This window comes from Centroberyx gerrardi, chromosome 17 (assembly GCF_048128805.1).
Source record: "Centroberyx gerrardi isolate f3 chromosome 17, fCenGer3.hap1.cur.20231027, whole genome shotgun sequence".
NCBI classification, from domain to species: Eukaryota; Metazoa; Chordata; class Actinopteri; order Beryciformes; family Berycidae; genus Centroberyx; species Centroberyx gerrardi.
Genome location: NC_136013.1, coordinates 22,413,805 through 22,435,313, shown reverse-complemented (window position 1 = coordinate 22,435,313; position 21,509 = coordinate 22,413,805). Strand labels below are relative to the sequence as shown.

At 39.1% G+C, this 21,509-nt stretch overlaps 4 non-coding genes across 4 annotated transcripts; all 4 read left to right on the top strand.

Annotated features, from left to right (window-relative positions):
* The first annotated feature begins 15,464 nt into the window (after nucleotides 1-15,464).
* trnaw-cca (transfer RNA tryptophan (anticodon CCA)) lies at nucleotides 15,465-15,536 on the top strand. The gene has a single exon. It is a non-coding gene; the product is annotated as a tRNA-Trp (tRNA).
* A 1,561-nt stretch (nucleotides 15,537-17,097) lies between these two features.
* Nucleotides 17,098-17,169, top strand: trnaw-cca (transfer RNA tryptophan (anticodon CCA)). The gene has a single exon. It is a non-coding gene; the product is annotated as a tRNA-Trp (tRNA).
* Nucleotides 17,170-18,624: 1,455 nt separating this feature from the next.
* Nucleotides 18,625-18,696, top strand: trnaw-cca (transfer RNA tryptophan (anticodon CCA)). Its single transcript has one exon. It is a non-coding gene; the product is annotated as a tRNA-Trp (tRNA).
* A 2,013-nt stretch (nucleotides 18,697-20,709) lies between these two features.
* trnaw-cca (transfer RNA tryptophan (anticodon CCA)) lies at nucleotides 20,710-20,781 on the top strand. The gene has a single exon. It is a non-coding gene; the product is annotated as a tRNA-Trp (tRNA).
* The last annotated feature ends 728 nt before the right edge of the window (nucleotides 20,782-21,509 follow it).

The following is a 21,509-nucleotide window of genomic DNA, read 5'->3' as shown; positions in this document are numbered from 1 at the left end:
ATTTAAAGTTATTTATTGCAACAGCAAGGAACCTTTTTTTTTTCTTTTTTTTTTTTTTAATCTGTGATGGCTTCCCTTTATGAAATCGTTCATGGTGTTTGTCGGGCAAGGTCAGGATTTGAGACAAAAGTTGAACATTTGAGAATAAAGTCAAAAATATTTATAAAATAAAATAAAAATTTTGAGATTAAAGTAAAAAATGGGAACAGTCAAGATTGTTTTTTAATATTACAATGAAAGTAACATTTTGAAAATCAAGTCTAAATTTTGAGATGATGTTAAAAAAAATGTCAAAATGTTTCTTTATACAAGGATATTATTTCTCTTTGAGCACATAAACACAGTTATAATGAGTATCAGGACTATGAAACCATACAAACCTAAGTGAAGACATTTAGATCTACTTTTAGGCATTAGCTAATGCTTATTAAAATTGATTACAATGAGTATAACAACTTAATTTTGTCAACATTACAAGCAACTGGTAGTAAGGAGTGAGAAACGAGAAATATTATAATAATAATATTATAGAATGATCAGTTTGTGGAGCAGTGCAAGGTAAAGAAATAAGAAATAAGGGACAGAGAGAAAATGCATTTTCAGTGCAAGAATAGGAGGAAGATATGGGAGAGGGGGATGTAAAGTGTTTCTTGAAAATATGTGTTTTCAGGTTATGACCTAAGATATGGAGTAATTCTGTTGTCTGGATTGGGGTCGAGGGGTCACCCACCAGTCCACCATTGGGGAGGCATGAGGGAGGGAGTTAAAGGAAAAATCCACCCTAAAACTCTTTAATACTCTAAAAAAAAGGGCTTCTTTCTAGAGCCGCCATTTTGCACTGGCATTCAACAATCATACAGGGAGAAATCCATTGTAGAAGAGGCAGAGAGACCAATTTCTCCACTGACAGTAGCCCCAATAGACCAGAATGCAATGCAACCAGAAGACATACTGCGCTATGAGTAAGGGGTCATTCTGGGAAATGTAGGAAATCACTAACTGAAGTAGAAGTAGATGAGGCAGGTTGAGGGAAAGTCAATACACCATAAAAGTAAATTACAACACAAAAACTAACTCCTGAACGCACTGAAGATCACAGATTGATGATATCTAACAATGTAAGAGGCTTTTGCAGACTTTATAAGAATCTGCACATAGCCTGAGTAATTTGTGAGGGCTGCCAGGAGAGAGTTAAAGTAGTCCAGTTGGCTGTCTAGCACTACACTGCAATCCTTGGAAGTCGGGGCAGGAGTCCCTGTGGTGTTGTCAGCAGTGACAGAAAGGTCCTGCAGGGGGCAGGATTTGTCAGAGAAGATGCAGTTTGTGGCAGACCCTGAAGCACAGTGGTTACATAGGATATATTGCACCGCAAAACACAATAACACAACAACTCAACCTGAATGAAGCTGATCAATAATGACACCAACAGCCCCAAGGCGCTGGGGATTATGGATTCTTACTAAAAGCTGAAGCTATATTGAATTACAACAAAATACGACCCAAATATAAACAGATAATTTCATAACATTAATGTGTGCTGATCTAGGCATGGAAAACAGGCACATTGTAAACATGCCTGTGATCTCATGCAGGAAACACTTGCAAGATTATTTTGCTGAAGACTTAATTATGTTTATGAACACAGCACCACAAATGAACAAATTGAATCACAGTGGAGAATCTTAAAGGGACATGAACCACTATTTTTCAGCTAGTTAAACTAATTTCAGCTAGGAATTGATGTTCAAGCCAATTTTATAATGACATTACATACATGCAGGTATCTATTTATACTGTAGAACTATACTGTGCTATACTGTAGAAATCACAGCTGGTTGCTCCATCTAGTGGTTCAAATGACAGTGATGACTTTCAAAGGCTTGGAGTGTCCTTGGTGGGACCCAGAGTACTGCTGGTTTTCTATCCTACCAGCTAGTTAACTGGTTAACTTACTCCCAGGTGTAAATCAATCCCTGATTAGATGGCTAGAATGAAAACTAGTAGGAGGGTCCTGAACCAGCATTGAAAACCACTGACCTAGAACAGTGGTCTCCAATCCAAAGTGCCATTGAGGACCAAGAGTTACCAGGTTTTCATGCCAAATGCACAGTGCATCAGCTGATTTCACCAATTAGCACACCTTCAACCAACTGAAATTAGCTGCTGTAGTATTTGGTTGGAATGAAAACCTGCAGACTCTCGGCCCTCCGTGACACATCAACAATGAAATGTCATATAGCTAATACTGCTGTCCCTGTTGCCAATGTCCATGTGTCTTCCTCCTGACCCTAATAGGAGCTAAGACAGGAGCTTTCTACTTGAAAATGCCATTCATGTCAGGTTTCATTTGGTAAATACTACTTGGGAACTCGGGGTTTGGCGGTGGACCTGGATTTCTCTGACATCCTGAATTCTGATGTCAAACAACAAGGAAATACCTGCAATCAAGTGTAGGGAATGATAGGCTATACTAATTTCAAATAAAACAAACAAAATGATTTTCATCACATTTTGTAATAAGAACTCTCAAAATGCCATGGCAGGGCACCACTACCTGCTGCATTTTTCATTTGTGGTAGACATTGTTATATTTGGTTTAACATTAGGTGATTATCAAATCCAACTCCTTGTAGGGAACGTTCTTCCTAAGTTTTCTAGAGAGAACAAACTTCTCAAGAACACAAGAACATCTTTCCAGTTTGAGATGGGCTGTGTGCTTAATGTCACGCCATCACTTAAGACACAGGGGTGTTTGTTTTCCCAGCTGTTGCTCTGTACTATAGAGTCTAGACTGCAGCAATGCTTATTTGTACCAACTAGTGTGAACATGATACATTGTTCCCACAATGAATCTTGGGACTTTTTTGGGCCATTTATTCTTGTTGGCAGTGTCACCACCTTATTCTTGATATTCTGATGTGAACTTCTGGGATCTTTATATTCTTTCATCGTTGGCATGCTTTTGTTTGGAATCATACTTCGGCTGTTAGATATAACGTCAAGTCTGCAGAGAACGTCAATCGTGGCGTTTGACAACTTCAAATTAATTCAAACACATGCTTTGTTGCTTTGAGTCGTCAAGTCATTCCAAAGGTTTTTCCCCACATGACACGAATGCAGCATAATTCCCTGCTTTGGAGACATGCCCTTGGTTGTTTACATTTTGCGTAGGTAGGAGTGAATAGCAAAGACACTTAGTTTGTGTACCTAATAGAAACAGACGCTCAGCTAGATTTTAGAAGGCAACATCTGTCTTCAGTACTGCCAAATCCAAGTGTGATTTTCATTCATTGTGTCCAACTCAAATTTGATTTGCCCCCATCTTGACTGGAACACCTCATTGGGGACTGTTGATGGTGTCAACCTGTTAGCAAGGAGTGTGTTGAATCAGAGAACATTAGAAGTTACTTTCAGACAGCAAGTGAGAGCTGAGGAAGCAGCAAGTTCACTGCCTTGGTGTTTGGTTTTGTTTGAATTTGGTTGATGTTAAAGAGTAGAATCCTGTTGCGCTAGGTTCAGTAGAGACCTTATGCATTGGATGTACAGCAAACATTAAAGTAATTCTGTACATGCTATAACAAAAGCGTCGTTGCTCTGCATACATGCATTTGTAACTGTGGTAAGTGGGGTCAAGCATTGGTCAGAGGGGGAGAGAGACACTGAACCGCCTGGTGAGACAAGAAGTGCCTGAACCTTGTTAACCCTCTCCAAGTTTTGTCCTTTTGTTTTGTCAGTAGGTTGTCAGAGATTGGAAAGAGTATGCTGCTACTCTTCAAAGACCAAGAATGCTACAGTGTGAGATTTTGTTTAATGTGTGTTCATTTCTTTGGCAAATAAAAATGATTTATTTGTTGATTCCCACCCTGTTGTCCGTGTTGCCTCTGTGCAAGACCCATGTAAATGCCACAGTAATGTTATATCTAAACAACTGAAAATGTGACAATTGATTGCCCAGTGTAAGCCCTGCGCCATGTCATCAAATGGAAAGAAAAATGATTAAAATACAGCCTAAAAGGTTCTTTACTTTTTAGACCTGGAATGCAAACTGAGTAAATCTAATCTTTCACCCTGCCAGGCTAACTAAAACATGCTTGCCTAGTTTGACCAAGGAGGGAATTATACCAGTAAAATATATATATAAAAAAAAAAGTCTGGCTCAAACAAATTATTTTTCAATTAGTTTCAACAGACGGGCAAAGTTTCCCCTTAAAAGGTGGTACATGTAGCATTGTTTACCATCAATATATCATTGTCATTTAACTTTAATAACTTGGTATAATTACTGTAAACAAATGAGACCATGGTTGAGATGATTGGTAGCCTCTATCTCACACTCGTGGTATTGTTAGTGCTAGTGTTTCTCAGAATTAAGCAACTTACATTACCAAACATTTTGACTGTCTTTGCTTTTAATAAACAATATGACATGGGGTAAGTTGATATTACTGCTTGTTTCATAATTTGATTCAGTTGTAAATTTACATCATGCAGGGCGCTTCATATTGTTGCTGCCTGGGAAGCTGATTTAGAGAGTTTCTGTGTAAAATGCAAATCTGCAGTACGCCTCATTTAACAACTCTATGGAGCAACTGCCTCTACAGAGTATTTAGCATACACAGTAAGGTGTAAACAGAAGAAGAGGATTCAGCAATCAGAATAAATGTAATGCTACATTCCCAACATATAGCAAAGACAGTAGATACAGGCTTCCTACTTGAAAATACTGTTCAGCTCAGCTTTCAGGTGGTAAATCCTACTTGGTAAGCCTACATACTGCATTGGTTGCATTGATGTTACCAACAAGGTACTGTTCCCTTTATGAAATAGATATAAAAAGCAAGTGAGTATGGCGTCTATATTGTACCTATAGCCTATTGAAATTTCTGGATCCTATGAAGCCTTTACAGCAGGGAATGCTGTATTTGTTTCAAATAAAGCAAACAAAATGGACAATTTTCATCACATAGGCCATTTTGCGAGCACAAATGCCAAATGTTTCATTTGTGGTTGATACTGAAATATTTGGTTTGCTGTAAAACATGATCTTCAATCATCTAGTCTTGACGCCTTCAAACTAGTTTGAAGTCCTTACAAGACGCCGCTTTCAACCAAGTCCTTCTGATGGTTATTCCTATATATGGATGCAGCATTGCTACTTTAGAACTGCATGTTGCCTCTAAAGCTGAGTCCATCAGTTTGACTGGCAGTAAAATCAGTGCATTTGACTGGTTCAATCGTACCTACGGCTGATCTGGATTAACTACCTTTTGGCACAAATGTTCCTATCCTGGCACTCTCTCCATTCCCCTAATTTGAATTTCACAGAATGGCCACTAGATGTCAGCAGGCAACCAGAAATCAACAGAGGCTCTCAAACTCTAGTCTCCCTGAGTCTCCCCATCTTCAATTTATGCCGTACAGGCATACATTGCTATGCTAAAACACATGCAACAACAAAAATGTTCTTAGATGTGGTTTCCTTGTCTAATAACTGGGGTGTATATGTAACACTCCTCTTAAATTGAAATACCATGTTATTCCCTCCCTTTCCTCTTTCAAATACCAATAAGCATATAGCACACACACACACACACACACACACACACACACACACACACACACACACAGACACGCGTCCCTACACAAGAAAAAGCAATTTCCTGAGAAATACAAAGTGGTATCAAGTATCTAGCACGGAGTGACAGCTCTATAACAGGGGATAGTACTCTGCATTATGAAACAGGTCCTTTAATCACACTTAATGCCTAGCACTTAGTGGCGAATGCAGGCATACAGTGTCCAGTTACAGGTATCAGCTGTGTAAAATCGATTTGTAGGCCAAGGTCAAGTGGTGTGGCATGTAGAACAGTAGCTTGTAGATACTGCAGATACACACAGGCCAAGGTAGCAGTCTGCTGACAGTGGAGACAGACACATATATAAAAGGAAACATAGCTAACATCATGACAGCTTATCCAAAATCAATGTTAATATGGATACATTGAGAAGTGGTTGGCCTATGCATGTGAATCTATGAGTGGGAGACAAGTCAAACATCCAATCCCTCTCTGTTCGAATGACCCAAGTTTATGGAATGCAGTGCGTTTACATGTGAATATTTAGATGGTAGGACACTTGACTTCACTAAATTTTACCCAGAACTGCGGTTTACTGCTTACCTACAAAACCCAAAGGTATTGGATAAAAAACGTGATCAGTTCATGTGTGTATCAGAGACAAAAACTGACTTTTGGCGTTTTTAATTAAACATCTCAGAGGAAAACAGAGGAAAAAGTAACTGAAATTAGCTTAAAATCACCTTAGAGACACAAAGAGTATGAGACAGAGAGTGTGTGTGTGTGTGTGTGTGTATGTGTGTGTGTGCGTGCGTGTGTGCGTGTGTGTGTGTGTGTGTGTGTGTGTGTACCTGTGTGCCCTCTAAACTCAGCGGGTGGCAAATGCACTGATCCCCACTTCACTTATCACCGGACTTAACCGTGCGGGTAAATCTTATTCTCTCTCTGCCTCTTTCTCTCTCTCCCCCTCTCTCTCTTTCTCTCCTTCATATCTCTCTATTCCTCCCAATATTTCTCTATTCTCTCAATCCCCTTTCTCTTTCTCCTGTCCCTTTTTCTTATACCCAAAAGAATCACAACTCCATTTCAGCCTTAACGAGAGCTGCTGAGGGATAGGACCTTTTTACTGGGGGAGAATTTATGTGGACACACACACACACACACACACACACACACACACACACACACACACACACACACACAGTACGTGCTTAGTAAGTGCTTTGTATGAAGGCAGTAAGCCCTACTACAAGCATAAAAATAAGACACATAACATCAGAGCTGGTTGGAACGAGTATGTAGCTAAGCATCATGCTGAAGCCCGTGAAGCCTTTAAATCATGGGCTATGGCAGGTAGACCCAGTCAAGAAAATGAGCAAGCCATGAGGGCTTGTAACAACGCATTATGTAATAACACCGCATTATGTAATAACTCGACAAAATGTAATACATTTTCACTTCATTATGTAATAACACCCGCATTTTGTAATAATCTGCCGCATTTTGTAATACACAGCCTGAACGCAATATGTAATAAATTTCCCTGCATTTTAGTTTTTGTAGTGACTTAAGAATCGGGGTGATGTGGTCTGACCTTTTGGTCCCTGTAAGAACTCTAGCAGCTGCATTTTGAATAAGCTGAAGCTTTTTGATGGTCTTTTTGGGGAGCTCTGTCAAAAGACCATTGCAGTAGTCTGCTAGAAATAAAAGCGTGAATGAGTTTTTCCAGGTCGGCTTTTGACATGAAGTCCCTGAGTTTGGCTGTATTTGTAAGATGATAAAAAGCTGATCTTGTTACTGCTTTTATGTGGCTATTTAGACTAAGATCAGAGTCAACTATAACGCCGGTCTAATTTAATATTTGGGAAGTTTAATTTAGCTTAATTGTTAAAAATATAACGTGTACAGATGAAGACATCCATTTTGGTTGGTTATTACATAATGCACTGTATTATTACATTTCATCATAAAAAAAGTGCAACTCCCGCATTTTGTAATAACCACCGCAATATGTAATCATTTATTACAAAATGCGGGGAAATTTATTACATATTGCGTTCAAGCTGTGTATTACAAAATGCGGCAGATTATTACAAAATGCGGGTGTTATTACATAATGAAGTGAAAATGTATTACATTTTGTCGTGTTATTACATAATGCGTTGTTACAGGGCTGATTCCATGGCTAAGAAGCTGCTAAGTAATAATGCTATTGATTTTTGGAAAGAAGTGAGAGATCTTAACAACTGTAAAGCATCTTTACCATGCATGGAATTTCTGGAACAGACAATATTGCTGAGTTATGGCGACAGCATTATAGTACCTTATTTAACTGTCAAAAGTGATTTGTATAAGGCAGACAAAATTAAGAGTAATGATTCAATGGTGATTATTTCACATGAGGTGTACCAAGCTATGAACAAGATATCTGATAACAAAGCAAGTGGTTTAGACCATATTACTGCTGAACACCTTAAATATGCCAGTTCGAGGATAGCTCCTCTCCTTGCTATTTGTTTTACTGGCTTTATGATTCATGGGCTGTTCCCAGACTCAATGCTGTCTGTTTTGTTAGTGCCAGTCATTAAGGATGCAGCCTAGATAACTACAGGCCCATAGCTTTAGCCAGCATACTGTCAAAAGTCCTACAAAGAATCCTGCTGGATAGAATAAATGAGTTTATTAACTCCACAAATAACCAGTTTGGTTTTAAAGTTAAACATGGCACTGACTTGTGTATATATGCCTTAAAGGAAATTGTAAACAAATATAGAGGTCAAAACTCATCAGTTCTTATGTGTTTTATTGATGCTTCCAAGGCTTTTGATCGTGTTAATCATAGAAAGTTGTTTGTTAAATTGAGTCAAAGAGGGGTGCCCAAATACGTTGTGAGAATTCTGGCTTACTGGTATGCCCACCAGACTATGCAAGTAAAATGGGGCAATAGTGTCTCAGCCCCATTTGGGGTTAGCAATGGTGTCAGACAAGGGGGAATTTTGTCCCCAGTTCTTTTTAATCTATATATTGATGATCTGTCCAAGCAATTGAAAGCCTGTAATATTGGGTGCATGATTGGTAATACTTTAGTGAACCATATTATGTATGCAGATGATCTTGTGGTATTTAGTCCATGTAGCGCTGGTCTTCAGCAGCTCCTTACTATATGTACTGTGTATGGTGTGGAACATGATATCAAATACAATGCCAGTAAGAGTGTTGTCTTGATCTGTAGAACCAAAGAGGACAAATGTCTAAAATTTCCTGACTTCAAATAGTCTGATAATAATCTTGGGGTCTGTAATAAGGTAAAATATCTTGGACATTTTATTACAGAACAAATGACAGATGATGATGATATATATATATATAGACAATGCCGCAGGATGTATGCACAAGCAAACATTCTCTCACGCAAGTTTAGTATGTGTACAGATGGAGTGAAGGTGTCTCTGTTTAGAGCATATTGTACACCACTCTATACTGCACACTGGTGGTCAAACTACAAAAAAGCAAGCTTACAGAGACTTCAAGTAGCTTATAATGATGCCATGAGAATATTACTTAAAAGACCTAGATGGTGTAGTGCAAGTGAAATGTTTGTGGCTGCAGGAGTCAATACTTTCCAAGCTGTTTTAAGGAATCTCATGTATAAATTTATCTGCCGGCTTAATAACTCTGTAAATGAAATCATCTTGGTTTTATCAAACATAAGGTTTAGTACTATAAGCTACCAATCCCAGCTGTGGAGACATTGGTACAGTTGTCTCTTTGTAAGACATTAATATATATTTTAAACCATGATCTTTTATTGATCCTTTGTATGTAATTCATTGTATGTTATGTCCTGTTTTTTATCTGGACCCTGAGTCTTAAATAAAGTTTGAATTGAATTGAAGTGAATTACACACACACTCTTTCTCTTATACACATGCCCACCAACTTCTCACACATACCCAAGAAGGATGGAGGGAGGGATTTATTGGGGTTTAGAAAGAGAGAGAGATAAAATGTGTGTGTGTGTGTGTGTGTGTGTGTGTGTGTGTGAGAGAGAGATTTAGAGAGACGAACGAGAAGGACAGGAAGTGCTGACACAGGTTGTGTGGGGTCTCTTGGACAGGTTGGCAGGGCCTGTGCCAAAACGTCAATTATCCGACTTTAACAAGTTTTGCTGTCAGCATGATGGGAGAAAGTTTGTGTGTGTGTGTGTGTGTGTGTGTGTGTGTGTGCGTGTGTGTGTGTCTTACCTTTACTAAAAGTGCTGACTCAGAGGATGACTGCCATTAGATCCATCACAGTGGAGATCGACTGACTGGCCGGCGTTGCAAACCGTCACTCTCTTGTGCTTGTTAGTTACTTTTCTATGTTTTCCTTTGTGGAATAGAGTTTACCTCGCTTTTCTAGGCCGACATCAATCTAAATGATGTCGATTCATAGTTTACATACGTGTGATATGTGTCATGTATCAGCATTTATACAAGACATGCTCTTTAACTTTCATTACTGTCTGATTGCCTTTTGATTTAATGCAAATAATGACCAAAAAAATTCCATTTTTAAGTTAGGTTTGACTTCAAGGACATTAACATATTCTCTCAGTCTAAATACTTTGGTATTGGTTTCAACAGTGGCTTGAGAAATGAGGGTTTGTGTATCCAAATGACTTCCTTCCTTCTCTCTCTCTCTCTCTCTCTCTTTCGCTCATTGATCAGCCAGCTTTGAGAGGAATAGAGTCCTTATAATATAATAATATAATATAATATTACTAATATAATCTCTTTTTTTTCTGTCCTTTTCTTCTGTGACAATTTCAAATTTTTTTCTCACTAGTTTCATTTTTTTCTCTCGTTCTGTGTGTTTCGTCCTTTATGTCCTTCACTTTTCATTTCTTTTGGTGTACGTTTTCTCCTTTTTTTCTTCACATGCGGTCTGGTATCCTCTCCAGTTTCCTATTTACTTTGTTTCCTCTTGTCCATTTGTTGTTCACAGTTTTATCCTCCATATTTTGTCTTGTATTTTTTGTTCTCTTCCATAGCGTTGTTGTGTTGTTCTGAGCTGCGTAGTTCTTCATTACACTGGAGGTCCATTCGGCAACTGAGATCTAGAATTTGAAATGTAAAACTCTGAAGTGCTGGTCAGTTATTGATCCAGGGCTGAGCTGTTGTATCTGCAGTATATCAAACTAGAGATGTTGAGACATGAGATAGTCTGACTTCATGGATATTTCATACGGGGGGAAGCGATTTCTGCTCATCTTCCACAGCTGATCTATAACCAGTGTTGATTGGTTTCTTCTTATTTCTCTTTCTAGCTAACATGATCACTCAATGGTCACAGGGATCTAACCCTTGACCTCCTCACTATTACATGCTTGTAATGCTGGTGATCTACTGTAGTAAAAGAAGCTTGTGCTGTTAGATGCTATGGATAATAGTTCTAGCTAAATGCCTAAAATGGTTCCTCCTCTCTGTATATACTGTTTTCCAGGAAAGAAACGTAATGGCATACTATGAAAATATGAATTAAAAAGAAAAAAGAAAATAAAAATGTTTTTGCATGTATTGCATTTTTCACTTCATTTTGTCTTTAAAGGTTTCTATGTGTTGTTTCTGGTCCAATGCTGACCTCTAGTGTTCAGCGATGTCATTACAGCAACAAATCAAGGCTTCAACCCTCAAATATAAGTAAATAAACTTTTTATAGTCACAAAAAAAACATCACAGGATTGATTGTATCAAAAGTTGAGTCAATCAGTCTGAGAATGGAGAAAAAAACCCAAATCCAATGTATCAAAGTATTACCAATACCAGGTAGTGAGGTGACTGTTTCACACTCAAATTGAGGCTTAAGGCTTTGAGTTATTGTTATTGCCTGAACTTGAGATTTTTCTATCTATTACCTCAACTGCACTCTAATTGGTTTAACCCACAGCATTTGCAGCTGTGCCCTGCATTCAAGTAATTGTTAACTTTTACTAAATATGTGCTTGTTTTTCATCCTTTTCTGACGTAGTTCCAGTAACCTCACAGCCCAAGACGAGTCAGACAGGAGGAGGATGCTGTGTCCTCCCTGGAGGCGGATTTCAATTAGGGACCTGAAAGACAGCGCAGACACCAAGCACCTTGTCTCTGTTACAGGAACGGTTACCTCTGTAAGCTGAAGCATGCACACTTTTTACTTGGGTGCTGACACTCGGTCCACATTACTCACACAAGGCCTTTCCACAGTCGCTTTCTGTTGTAACTTTCTCTTTGCGTTGTCCCATTCATGCTGTTTTGCTGTTTGTTACCTACTCATTCATTACTCAACTGTCCCTCCAGGTTTCCAACATGTACTGCAGAGGAGAAAGCTCTCTCTCTCTTCTTCCTGTGGACAGAGAAGTGACCATACCCAACACCGATGAGATGCATTTTGTGATTCAGGCTAAGTTGGGTGTATTTTTTCATAAAATTCTTGTCTAACGCAGCTTTAATCATATTTGACTGTTTTCAGCAGCTCATAGTTGACGTGCTGAACAATCATTGAGCCTGATGCCCAACCTACTTTTCATAGTTGTCGTCCTTGTCTGAGGGGGAGGAAACCATCTTTCCAGAGGATTTGTGGCAGGAACGATGCCCTTCAAGGTTCAGATCCAGTTTCATGGAGCAACAGTGACTGCAGGGACTCCCTTAGCATGTAGTGTGCATTTCTGTGGTTTTATGCAGTGTGCTGAAGGCCCTGGAGGAGCCCTTCCACTGCTCATGCCAGACTTGTCTTGCATCCCAGGCAGCTCCATTTCACATCAATGGGACTGGTTTCAGAAAGGGGTCTGAATACACATAAGAAGACGTATGACAAATAGACAACAGCATGCCTGCACACACACCACACACAAACACAAGATTTAAAAACTGTACGGCTGCGGTGAGATTTTAGCCAGTAGAGGTCAGTATAGGATTGAATAATGAACTATAGGGAGACTGGTAGAGGGAGAGGGAGGGGGAAAAGAGAGATTGTTTACATTGTGTGTTCCCAGTAGGCGCCAATGAATCAGAGGGTGCACAATGCTCTGAAGCTTAAAGTGTGAATGAGTGAGTGTGTATCTGTATCTGTTATGATTTTTTTCTATTCATTTTACCTGATAATCTGTTTTAGTTCAGCTTTGATCTTTTCTATTTGATGTTCGTTCAGTTTTGATCTTTTCTAAGTGACGTTATATATTGAGTTTGATATTTTAAATCCAAAATGTTAGACTTATCAAAAATTATTTTGTGAAGTCCAGTTACTTTATGCTACTGTATAGTCTACACTGAGAACATGATCTAAACTGTTTAACCTGAAATTGTTCGGTGTTTAAATGTATCACATTTGTGTAAGGTGCTATTTGCTCTATTATGATATGATAGGGCACAGCAGTTTATACCACAGTAACTATGGTAGATACTGTATGAAACTATACTTTAACACTGCAGTAATGTTTTCAAAACACTGTATCACAATATACAGTGGTGATGTACAATACACTGTAGTAAATACAGCCATTATTCTTACTACAGTAATTACTACAGAATGCATAATACAGTACACACTATAGTACTTGCTGAAGTACCTACTATAGTGTAGTAAAATGCACAAAAGCACTACAGGCCATACTAGTAAAAGTACTGGAGTAGAATGAGGTCATATACTATAGTAATTTCACTATAGTGTATTGTAGTATTTATTTATACAGTATATACGATGATGCTGAAACCATTACAGATTCAACACAATTTGAAACCATTACAGTCATGGAAACCATTACAGCCCATAATGGAAACCCTTACAGACCATCAAAAACCATTACATCCCATAATAGAAACCATTTCAGACCAATAGAAACCATTACAGTCCATAATGGAAACCATCAGAAACGACTAGGAACCATTACAAACCATTAGAGACCAGTACAGCCCATAATGGCAAGCACTGATGATCAGTGTCCAAAAACACACTATAAACCATTATGTTATGGACCTGATGTGTTATAATGGTTTTTAATGGTTTTTGATGGTTTTATCTATTAGAAACCATCATGATTCTTCCAATGGTTTCTGGTGTTTATTTCAGCAGGAAAGTTAGTGGCAATAAAGACCAAGTGAGTTATAGCCACTGTATTTAATAGACTAGTCATTTTCCATAAGTAATAACCAGTTCTCGAGTGCAGTGTCTTGCAGTGGATGTTTGAAACCCATAAACTTCACCAGACTTCTTCATATCTCTTGATTTAAGGCTCTCTTTGCAGCCATTTTCCATTTCAGTGTGTATGTCCATGAGAATTCAGCCGTGACTCCGCTCGGCTCAAAATGACCCTGAGGCAATATGCAGTGTGTGGCTGGGGTACATGGGAAGTAAACAAGGATCTGAGTTATGAATCTAGTTTGAAATGATTGTGCTTGTGCAAAAGGCACTTCAACACTGGGGTGTTTGATTTTACCATTTTTTCTCCTTACAATAGAACTCTAATACTCAAATACTTCCTATCAAATGCATTATTTAGGCTTTCAAAAGGCAATCTTTAGCTCACTGTCCCAATATACAGGTTTTAAAAAGACAAACTCTTGCTCGCTATCCCAATACTTCCACTTAAAGAAAACAAAAACAAATTCACCTCACTGTTCCAGTACTCAGGCTTTAATTGTAGGTCAATGTCCCAATATTTCTGTTAATGATTCAGACTAGTCGGTGCACGGTCCTTTGTCCAAAAAGTCTATTTAAAAAATGGGTTTGCACTCCACAGTGCAGATTTTTTAACAACATGTAACAACATTGTCCTCCCGCTGAAGGCTACATGTCCCACAATGACAAGTGAAGAGGCAGGTAGCAAGTTTACTAGTTGAAAACGTTTACTCGCTCGGTTTATCGATTCACCATTACCAGAATTTTTTCAGGGAGGGGAGGGGGAGAGAGAGGAGAGGAGAGGAGCTAGTTTTAAAAAAAGCAAAAGCTACGACTCGGGCCGAGCGTGACAACAAGCTTTAGGAAAGAGGTGAAAACAACAACACAGCTGGTCCGCGTGTGTGGCTATTTGTTTATATCATTACGTCTCACAGAGATCTTCACGTAGCACACATTAGTTTCACGATTGGTGAATAATGATGCATTCAACTTTCCTAAACATAAATATATACTGCATGAGTAGTCATAAACTGAGTGTTCAATATGCAAAGTACTGTATGATGAAAGCCGAGTCAATGCTTTCTACCCAGTGAAGTGCCACAAATCAAGCTCATCAAAATCAGAGCATTTTCTGAGCTCAAAGACTCAAAAGCCACTTCTGAATCCCTGGACAGCTAAATTCTACCAACATAACACTGATATCTTAAACCTAACAAATGTATTTATAAAGTTTATATTAATTTTTGTCAACTGTTTGTTTTGTCTCAGCTGATTAGTGAACCTGTCAGTGATGTAAAACAGACTCAGTGGCGTCTGACTCCAGATCAGAAGGTTACGTGTTCAAATCACGTCAGGGTCAACATTTGTACACACACACTCACACACACACACACACACACCTTGGGTTCTATATCGTGGAAGGCAAAGTATTTGAGTCAGAGTCTATCATTCTCTTGGACGCCCTGCTGCATGAGAGAACGAGATGAGTCCAACTACCTGAGGGAGAAACAAGAAACAGAAATGATAGGGATGTAAACAGTCATTTTTCATTTCTGTGAGCACAGGCATAATATGTATGCACAATGCGTACCTGCGTGTGTGTGTATACTTAACCGTTGTTTGTGTGTGTGTGTGTGTGTGTGTGTGGTAGGTCTACCTGCTGTTGATGTGGGCCTCCACCACGCTTTGTCAGATGTTTGGTTTGATGTTTGATCTGTTTCAGCTGATCAGTGAACCTGTCAGCGATGTAAAACAGACTCTGTGGCGCAACGGTAGCGTGTCTGACTCCAGATCAGAAGGTTGCGTGTTCAAATCACGTCAGGGTCAACATTTGTGCTTCTGCTTTGGCAGCTCACTGTATGTGGAACTTTAGGACTCAAAAGGAAACATTCATGTAACTTTGTGGTTCTTAAGGGTCAGAACTATGTATGTATAACACTGTATGTACAACTTCATAGATGCAGCACTATATGCACTCGGCCAGACTTGAAAATTCACTTTTCCACTGAGATTGCCTGTGCTGAAAATGCATACTCATGACACATGATGAATATTATGTATTTCAACATTTTTGTCAGCTGTTTAGTTTGTCTCAGCTGATTAGTGAACCTGTCAATGATGTAAAACAGACTCTGTGGCGCAACGGTAGCGCGTCTGACTCCAGATCAGAAGGTTGTGTGTTCAAATCACATCAACATCAAACTGTGTATGTGTTACACTGTATGTACAACTTCATGGATGCAGCAAAAGGTGTTAATTTAAGAATTTGAATGTTATCGCTATGGTCTGTGACAGTGAAGTCAATATTTGTGAACAAGAGGAGTTCTTCCAAAGTGAATTTGTACACCCAAGTGAGCTCTGTTCTATAGCAGTATTAACAATTCTAAAGCAGAAAATATACTACTGTTCTCAGATAAAACCCAGTGTGTTCTCAGTCACTTTATACGGTGGCCCTGAAGTGCAAAACACAATAACATTTCACAAAACAATTGTTAATTTGTTTTGTGAAATGTTGTGTTTTCGGTTTTGTTGATTTGTTTTTCTGAAATGTTGTTGTTTTCATCACATGACATCACAGGTTCTTAGGTCTGTGGATTCTGGTCACAAAACATGAATTGTACAGCTGATTGATTGGCATTCTGTTTTTAAGGTCCCATATTATGCAGTTTTCATGATTTTGTTTTCAAATACTACGGCTCAGGACGAATTTGAAGTCCTGACAGGCAGAACCAACACAGTACTGGACCCTGATTGGCCGACAACAGCAGCTCCTTTAATTAAAATGAGGTAATCTGCTGAGTGGAGACTTTCCAGTTCAGACTTTTCCAGTTCATGCGTTTACTGTAGTTTGTCTGAAACTGCCTTGTACAAAGAATGGATTTTTGAAAATACATCTGCAAACACGCGCATATACAAACACATGGACACACACACACACACACACACACAAACACACCTTGGGTTCTATATCGGCAAAATATTTGAAGCTGAGCCAGAGTCTGTCATTCTCTTGGACGCCCTGCTGCATGAGAGCACGAGATGAGTCCAACCACCTGAGAGAGAGAGAGAGAGAGAGAGAGAGAGAGAGAGAGACAAGAAACAAGAAATAGAAATGATAGGGATGTAAACAGAGTAATTTTTCATTTCTGTTAGCATAGGCATAGTATGCATGCATGCACAATGCATACCTGCATGTGTGTGTATACTCAACTGCTGTTTTGTGTGTGTGTGTGTGTGTGTGTGTGTGTGTGTGTGTGTGTGTGTGTGTGTGTGTGTGTGTGTGTGTGTAGTAGGTCTACCTGCTGTTGATGTGGGCTTTGTCCACCACGCTTTGTCAGCTGTTTGGTTTGTCTCAGCTGATTAGTGAGCCTGTGAGTAATGTAAAACAGACTCTGTGGCGCAACGGTAGCGCGTCTGACTCCAGATCAGAAGGTTGCGTGTTCAAATCACGTCAGGGTCAAAATTGTGCTTCTTAACGCGCAGCAGATGTGGATCTGTGTGTGCATAAAGGTAATATTACTGAAGTTAAAGGACAAAGTTGTGGTGATTAGTTACCATGTTAAAAATAACTCTAAATAGTAGTCCTGGTGTTTTTCAAGGATTGGCACTGGGTCTGTTGATTTCTGTAACCGTTTCTAGTCCAAGTAGTTTTTTTGCTAGCAACAAGTTAAACACTTCAGCGCATATAATTTGCGTCACCTGCTGGTGGCGTGGTGTAGGTCTCCCCCCAGCAGACCTTCTCCCTCTCTCAACTCTCTCTGTCTCTCTCATCTGAGCACACCGCCACGCATATCTTTGATTTCCACATTTTATACTGTAGATAAAACTAATCATCAGAGTGAACTTAGAATAACAACATTGGTATATCAAATAGAGAAGAGTCATTTAATTGTTTGGTTGTTTTAGGATCATTAGTTTTCCTGCAGAAAGGTTCTGACAGGAGGCTCGACAACAGCGTTGATCCTTTGCCTCCCAAAAGAACTGATTATTTAAATAAAGGTAAAAACTTGGAACATCTTAAAAAAACGTGTGGAAGCGGTGAGGGTTGCTAAGCAACGTACAGACTCAGAGTAGAAGCCCGCTGCCAGTGAGTGACACAAATGACATGCGCTGAAGTGTTTAGCTTGTAGCTAGCAAAAATACTACTTGGACTAGAAACGGTTACAGAAATCAACAGACCCAGTGCCATTAGAGACATAAATATACGAAGGTAAAAACAGACCGACTTTGAAAATCCTGCATTAAACGTAGACTGTGACAGAGACGATTATGTGAAACCCAATTCATTTTCCCTACGGAGAAATCGCTATGGAACTGTGAGCCATATTTGGGCAAGGCTGACGTCATTCGACTTACGAGGTCTATTATTCAGTTTTCATGATTTTGTTTTCAAATATACTATGGCTCAGGATGAATTTGAAGACTAAAGGCTGTTTTATGTTTATAAGACAAGTGTGGACAGGTGTCTTACGAAAAGTGTCGGACGACACTGAGGCATTTATGCACAAACGACGTATCGAGAGACGTCTGCACAAGCTGTCTCAAACAAGCACACAAACACACTCACACAAACACACACACACCTAGACTGATATTCATCTTGATTCTTTGGCAATATTGTCTGTGAACTGTCATGCCAATAAAGCACATTGAATTGAATTGAATTGAGAAACAAGAAATAGAAATTATAGGGATGTAAACAGAGTCATTTTTCATTTCTGTGAGCATAGGCATAATATGCATGCATGCACAATGCGTACCTGCATGTGTGTGTATACTTAACCGTTGTTTTTGTGTGTGTGTGTGTGTGTGTGTAGTAGGTCTACCTGCTGTTGATGTGGGCCTTGTCCACTACACTTTGTCAGCTGTTTGATCTGTTTCAGCTGATCAGTGAACCTGTCAGTGATGTAAAACAGACTCTGTGGCGCAACGGTAGCGCATCTGACTCCAGATCAGAAGGGTGCATGTTCAAATCACGTCAGAGTCAGAGCTTGTGCTTCTTCATGGTCAGCCTCCTGTATCACTATGTCTGTAGTTGGGCTTTGAACAGTAGGAGTTATGTATCTTTGTAGTTCTTCATGGATAGAACACTATATGCACTCTGCCATACTTGAACATCCGTTTTCCACTGAGGTTTCCTGGCTGTTGATGCATTTTTTTGGACGTTTTACTGGTCATTTTTATTTGTTTTTTAAATGTTTTTGACACCGTAAACACCTTGCTACTTGTTTCTTTATGATGACTTCCAACTTTCCAACTCGTAATGAATATATAGGCTACTGCATGGCTTTGTTCATGTAGTAAAATGTAGCTGATTAGTAAAACAGTCATGGTTGTTAGATGGAAGATGGTAGAGAGGTTGGCTACTGGGCAGAATCATGTTAAAGTGTATTTAGAGACCACATCAATCACACTGATTCCAGTCTACCATTGTATCATTATAATGTGGATCTGTGTGTGCATAAAGGTAGTAATAGGCAGGATTGCCTGTATTTATAAAGTTTATCTTCTTTTTTGTCAGATGTTTGGTTTGTCTCAGCTGATTAGTGAGCCTGTCAGTAATGTAAAACAGAGTCTGTGGCATAACGGTAGCGCGTCTGACTCCAGATCAGAAGGTTGTGTGTTCAAATCACGTCAAGGTCAAACTGTGCATGTGTTACACAGTGCTATGTTCAAAAAGTTTATTTAAGAATTTTTATTACCTTTAAGAAAGTTATCACTATGGTCTGTGACAGTGAAGTCAATATTTGTGAACAAGAGGCATACTTTTTATGTCCAAGTGAGCTCTGTTCTATAGCAGTATTAGCAATTCTAAAGCAGAAAATACTGTTCTCAGATAAAACCCAGTGTGTTCTCACAGTCACTTTGTACGGTGGCCATGAAGTGCAAAACACAATAACATTTCACAAAACAATTGTTAATTTGTTTTGTGAAATGTTGTTGTGTTTTGTTAATTTGTTTTGTGAAATGTTGTGTTTCGTGATTTGTTAATTTGTTTTGTGAAATGTGTTTTGTGATTTGTTAATTTGTTTTGTGAAATGTTGTGTTTTTGGTTTTGTTAATTTGTTTTTCTGAAATGTTGTTTTCATCACATGACATCACAGGTTCTTAGGTCTGTGGATTCTGGTCACAAAACATGAATTGTACAGCTGATTGATTGGCATTCTGTTTTTAAGGTCCCATATTATGCAGTTTTCATGATTTTGTTTTCAAATACTACGGCTCAGGACGAATTTGAAGTCCTGACAGGCAGAACCAGCACAGTACTGGACCCTGATTGGCCGACAACAGCAGCTCCTTTAATTAAAATGAGGTAATCTGCTGAGTGGAGACTTTCCAGTTCAGACTTTTCCAGTTCATGCGTTTACTGTAGTTTGTCTGAAACTGCCTTGTACAAAGAATGGATTTTTGAAAAAGCAATACACTTTAAATTCAACCACTCAAACAAACATAAAATATTAACAATGTCTACGTGAAATATCTTTGATCATATATGTATATAAAACTGAACACCTCTGATAGTATTCAGGGACGAAAAGACGAGAAGGTGTGAGAGAGGGAGAGGAAAGAGAAGGAGAGGCAAAGAGAGGGAAGAATGGGGAAGGAGATAACGGGAGAAGGAACAGCCAATACAAGGTCAGTAATCAGTACTGCAAGGAGTAAAAAAATGATGTGGTGCTACACGCATACATCTGCAAACACACACATACACACACACACACACACACACACACACACACACACACAACACACCTTTGGTTCAGGCAAAGTATTTGAAGAGGAGCCAGAGTCTGTCATTCGTGTGTGTGTATACTTAACTGTTTTGTGTGTGTGTGTGTGTGTGTGTGTGTGTGTGTGTGTGTGTGTGTGTGTGTGTGTGTGTGTGTGTGTGTGTGTGTGTGTGTGTGTGTGTGTGTGTGTGTGTGTGTGTAGTAGGTCTACCTGCTGTTGATGTGGGCCTTGTCCACCACACTTTGTCAGCTGTCAATGATAGAAAACAGACTCTGTGGCGCAACAGTAGTGCGTCTGACTCCAGATCAGAAGGTTGTGTGTTCAAATCACGTCAGAGTCAAAATTTGTGCTTCTTCATGGGCATCCTGCTGTGTCATAATGTCTGAAGTTGGGCTTTTAACAGTAGGAGTTATGTGTCTTTGTAGTTCTTCATGGATAGAGCACTATACTATATGTACTCTGCCAGATGTGAACGTTTGTTTTTGAAATGTTTTTAACACCTTAAACACCTTGCTACTTGTTTCTTTATGATGACTTTCAACTTTATATACTGCATGGCTTTGTTCATGTAGTAAAATGTAGTTGATTAGTAAAACAGTCATGGTTATTAGATGGAAGATGGTAGAGAGGTTGGCTACTGGGCAGAATGGTTCATGTTAAAGTGTATTCAGAGACCACATCAATCACACTGATTCATCATTATAATGTGGATCTGTGTGTGCATAAAGTTAGGAATAGGCAGGATTGCCTAAACTCAAAGTCAAAGGACAAAGTTGTGATGATTAGTTACCATGGTGAAATTGTGGCAATAACTGAAAACTGTGGTCCTAGTGATTTTATTCAAGGATTTTAGGCCTTCTGTGCTAAATGAAATTATTTTTTTGCAATGAACTACCAATTAAAAAAACAGTTTGCATGTTTGCAAAATTGCAAATTCACTGAAGGCCCTGAATGTGAGTGGAGGGTGAGGAGCGTGCCTGAGGTGAGGGGATCCTCGGTCAGGTCGTAGATCTCCTCAGCCGAGTTTTCACGGCTCTTTAGGATTTTGAGACGAGAGATGTTAAGATG